The following is a 5314-nucleotide window of genomic DNA, read 5'->3' as shown; positions in this document are numbered from 1 at the left end:
GCTGAACTGATGCATGCACTATGGGAAATGATGGATGAGTTATCCAGTAGGAGAGAATCATTGCAGTTTTAAAATACAAATAACATCATGTCCTCACCTCCACTTTTTCCTCACATATCTTGGCTTCCAGTATGCAACCCCAAACAGAGACTACAGCAGAGTTGTTAGCTTGCAGGTGAGGCATCCCACATGAGACTGGGGAGAAAATATTGCTCCCTACTCAAATGTCTTTGTCTTTCTACCCACCCAAACCAGAACCGATATCATCTTCAGGTAAGCAGACTTTGTGGGCATGGCTCAGGGAAATATTCAGTTCCTCCTAGAAAATGAGCCTGTATATTAAACAGCCACAGAGTCATCTAACTTCTGTGTGGCCATCTGGAGAAGGACATATGATCTTCTACTGGGACACAGGTTAATAATGCTACAGTAACAGTAGGATAATGCAGAGAAAGAGCTGTTATAAGGCCATAATTCAGTCAATGAGTTCTGATAACGTAATAAACCAAGAGAGTGAACACCGAGTGCTTGTGTGCCTTGCAAGGCTCTGATTTACAACCTCAGGAGATGCCTATCAGCCCATGCATTGTTATCAGGAATATATAAAGCATGAGCACACCCTATTAAACATTAACATTTTTAAAGACTCGGATGCGTTAAAACTCAGGCTGCTCCCTGCTAATGGATTTTGCTCACCTTGAAAAATGCCAGTGCAAAAAGAAATCAAAAGCTTTCTGACTTTGACCTCATTCAATTTTTCATAATTATGGCATTGTTTTATTTGATTACACCTGCTTCTTCCTGTCCTGCAAATAGGTATTTCTGCAGGATCACTACAGGGTAGTGATCACTATCTGAAGTGTTTGCTATGCTCATCTCAATACAAATAACTTGTACTGGATTTCCTTTCATTTATCTGTCAAATCAGTGGTACACATCTACTCCTGAAATATATTTCAAAAAATCTTTTTTTCACTGCAAAATTTCAGTGAAAGATTCTTTGGGTTTTTTTCCATATTCCGAGCTGAAAGACTGTATGTGATGGGCCTGGTCACTGGGAGAAGAAACTATAATATCTGTGCACAAGACTAGTGCATTGTTTCTGTGCAGAACCTATGGTGAGAGTATTTACCTCTCCTGTTAAGCATTTGCTCCTTTTAGCCACAAACCATTCTCAACAGTTTTGTTGCTTTTAAAAGCCTTGGTCTTGACTGAACAGATGTCATTCCTTCATGAGTCTCACTCAGTGACAAAAGGCATGGAGATCCTGGGATTCAGTGCTTGTAACGTACTTTATAATATGCATATCTATAAAAGTACTCTTCCAGACCCCACACTTCAGCCAACAAGCCAAGGTAGCCTGACCTGGGAAGTTAGTACTGAGGAGGTAAGGTTATGAAGCATTTCTTTTCAAAATATGGCTGAACAGATCAAATGCCTTGCCGTAGCTCCAGGGATTTTTTTGGGTCCCTAGCTCCAGTCTCAACACAGTATTGCAGAAATCATATTAATCCAAGAGCAATTTGGAACATACCACAAAGGATGATTAGTTAGTGTGTGTCAATAGAGCCAGGGTCCCGGTATCTTGAACATCCCAGAGCTCCTTGTCTTGATGCAGATAGATAGAGATGTGGATTTAGATATACCACAACTGCAACCCACAGAGTAAGAAAGAAGTTTGCTTTGGCTTTCAGTGCAGTTACTATTTCTACCACATTCCCCTCTATCCTGCTGAGTTTTTGGCTCAGTCATAACAGAAAATGAGCTATCATTCTGTACATCTTTGTAGAGCACATAACGTATTAAGGCCCTGACCTTACTGGCATGAATCTATGATTTCCCTGTAAGTGCAAAACAGTAATTTTTCATTAATCATCCACAACAGAAATCCCCATTCCCCAGACTATTCTGGCAATATTCTGCATTTTTGCTTGTCTAGGAACCTGAACTAAAAGGGAGAAAAATGGTTTACAACAGCCTGTGGCAGTGATGTAGCAAGAGACCTTATGTAAGAGCTGGCGGCATGCTTGCTGTGCGAGGGTGAGGCGTAGGAATGAGTGATCCTGGAAGGATGTTTCTCTGAGGTGTGTTCTGTGCTTGGGCTGGGAACAGCAGTCTCAAGGGCACAAATTCCAGTGCCTGAATGTGCTTGGTCTTGTTCAACTGATTAATTTCTTACAGCTATCCCAAGTCAAGCTACAGAATCCCTTAGGACTTTACTCAAAGCCTTTCATGGCTTGTCAATAAATTATTTTCAAATTAACTACCTGATAATTTGAATCTGTAGGCTCTTAAAAGATGCACTGTGATGAGAGAGAAAAAATAATGAAAGTCCTGGACTTCACCCTGTCCATAAAAAGGAATAAAGGTTCTGCCCTGATGTATTACTCAGATTGGTGCTTCCACAAGTAATGCTAAGTGTGTAAAGACTCCTTCTGAAGGTACGTTTGTTCAACTGATGGGTAAGCAGCAATAGTGGAATAAGCTTTCAGTGTGATCTGACAACATTGCAAAAGGGCAAACATTTTTTAAATGTTACTTTAATCCATAATTAATGACTCCTTACTACATAATTAATGACTAACAAACAGCTCTGATTCAAGCAAAGGTTTTGGGTGGGTTTTTTTTTCATCTATCCAGCTGTACAACTTGAAAGAGGAAAATACCAGGTTTTTCCCTAGTTTGGGGAGCCTTCTAATGTTCAGAAAGGGCGCAGTACTCCAGACTGTGAATACTGTAAAACACTGCATGCTTTACAAATTACCTGATCTCTCTTGTACAATGGGCACCTTTTTACTGAAACAGCTATTTCAGATTTCTCTGGTGCTGTGAAGGTCTCTCACTTCTTTGAAAGATAATATGTGAAGAGCATTTAATTCTCTGTTTGTGGTACTGCTCTTTGTGGCACTGTTTTTACTAAATTCTTTTGCAACTGGTTGGCTTAAGCCACGAATGAGATTTTTTTTCTTCACACTGGTTATCTAATGGGGGTTCATTTGATCTCCTTGAGAAAAATACATACTAAACTGCTAAAGCACATGTATTAGAGTCTAAGACAAATTGTACCTTTACAGGAAACTCTAGAAGATACAACTGACATTTGCAGTGAAAACATTAAGTAAGCATAACCAAACACCTGCTACTATACCTGACCTGAATTTGGGTAAGTACAAAATTCAAGACTCCAAAGAAAGACACTGAGTTTATAATAGGTAATCAAAACATTTGAATATAATGCAGCAAGTTGATATAGCCTTTGCATAGAATCATAGAATCCTTTAGGATGGAAAAAAACCTTAAGATCAAGTCCAATCATTAACCCAGCCCTGCCAGGTGCACCACTAAACCATGTCCATAAGTGCCACATCTACACATCTTTTAAATCCCTCCAGAGATGGTGGCTCCACCACTTCCCTGGGTAGCCTGGTGCAGTGCTTGACAGCCCTTCTGGTGAAGAAATTTCTCCTATTATCCAACCTAAACTTCCCCTTGCGCAGCTTGAAGCTATTTCCTTTTGTCCTATCCTTTCATGTAGTTGTAGAAAGTGATAAAGTCTCCCCTCAGCCTCCTTTCTTCCAGGCTAAACACCACCAGTTCCCTCAGCCATTCCTCATTAGGCCTGTGTTCCAGGTCCTTCACCAGCTTCACTGTCCTTCTCTGGACATGCTCCAGCACTTCAGCTTCTCTCTTGAGGTAAGAGGCCCAAAACTGAACACAGGATTTGAGGTGCAGCCTCACCAGTGCCCACAACAGGGCAGTACAATCTGCCCTGGTCCTGCTGGCCACACTATTTCTGATACATGCCAGGAAGCCAGTGGCCTTTCTGGCCACTGTTGACCAACATCCTCAGTTCCTTTTACACCAAGCAGCTTTACAGCCACACTTGTCCAAGCCTGTAGCATTGCATGGGGTTGTTGTTACCCAAGTGAAGAACCCAGCACTGAGCCTTGGTGAACGTCATGCAGTTGGCCTTGGCCCATAAACCCAGTCTGTCCATATCCCTCTGTAGAGCCTTTCTAGCCTCCAGCAGATCAACACTTCTGCCCAACTTGGTGTCATCTGTGAATTGACTGAGGGTGCACTCGATCCTCTTGTCCAGATCACTGATAAAGACATTAAACAGAAGTGGAAAGGATTGTTGTGGTCTGTTTGGGAATAATTCCACTGTGGGATCCCTGCATATCTTTTTCCTTTGATTTCTTCCTTCATCACACAGCGAGTCAGCAAGTCAACCACTATGCCACAAACTAAGGAGCAAAATTTGGGCAGTTTGCTAAAATCAAGTGCCTTGACACTTCAGTTAGTTAAACTTGTCCTCCACGGACGGATACAGAGCTGCTGAGGAAACTTAGAGGGAAAAAAGAAGCTTAGAGAAGGTGGAAGCGAGGACAAGCAGCCTAGGAAGAATACAGGAACATTGTCTGGGAAGCCAGGGACCAGGTTAGGAAAGCTAAGGCACAGTTAGAATTAAATCTGGCAAGGGATGTGAAAGATAACAGGAAAGGCTTCTATAGGTACGTAGCAAATAAAAGACAGACCAGGGTCAACGTAGGCCCTCTCCAGAAGCTATTGGGTGAACTGGCTACCCTGGATTTGGAGAAGACTGAGGTTCTTAATGACTTCTTTGCCTCAGTCTTCACTGGCAAATGCTCAGACCACACCACCCAAGTCTTGGAAGGCAGATGCAGGGACTGTGAGAATGAAGACTTTAGGCCCGCTGTAGGAGAGGATCAGGTTCGAGACCATCTTAAGAACCTGAATGTGGACAAGTCCATGGGACCTGATGAAATCCATCCACAGGTCCTGAAGGAGCTGGCGAATGAAGTTGCTCGGCCACTGTCCATAATATTTGAAAAATCGTAGCAGTCAGGTGTAGTTCCTGATGACTGGAAGAAGGGTAATATAACCCCCGTTTTCAAAAAGGGGAAGGTGGAAGACCCGGGAAACTATAGACCGGTCAGTCTCACCTCTGTGCCTGGCAAAATCTTGGAGCGGATTCTCCTGGAAAGCATGGTGAGGCATGTGAAAAACAGCGAGGTGGTTGGTGACTGCCAACATGAAGTTTTTCCAAGACTCATTTATCAAGGAACAGAGACATTTGTGCGTACAAGAAGTCTCATGCATACTTTCCTCATCATATGCAATTTAACTATTAGCCAACTGCTTTATCTTATAAATATGACAGCCTAAATGAGCCTTCTTTCAACTGTCCCTGCTAGGCATCTCTCAAGGTTGCTTCTCAAGGCTGAGAGACCTTTCTGCTAATGACAGATCTTTGGATGAGTCTAATTTGAGTTGTCACTAACTTGAAACT

The sequence above is a fragment of the Nestor notabilis genome, unplaced genomic scaffold (genome assembly GCF_000696875.1).
Source record: "Nestor notabilis isolate BGI_N333 unplaced genomic scaffold, ASM69687v1 scaffold16055, whole genome shotgun sequence".
Lineage (NCBI taxonomy): Eukaryota > Metazoa > Chordata > Aves > Psittaciformes > Psittacidae > Nestor > Nestor notabilis.
This window is presented reverse-complemented; position numbering follows the sequence as displayed.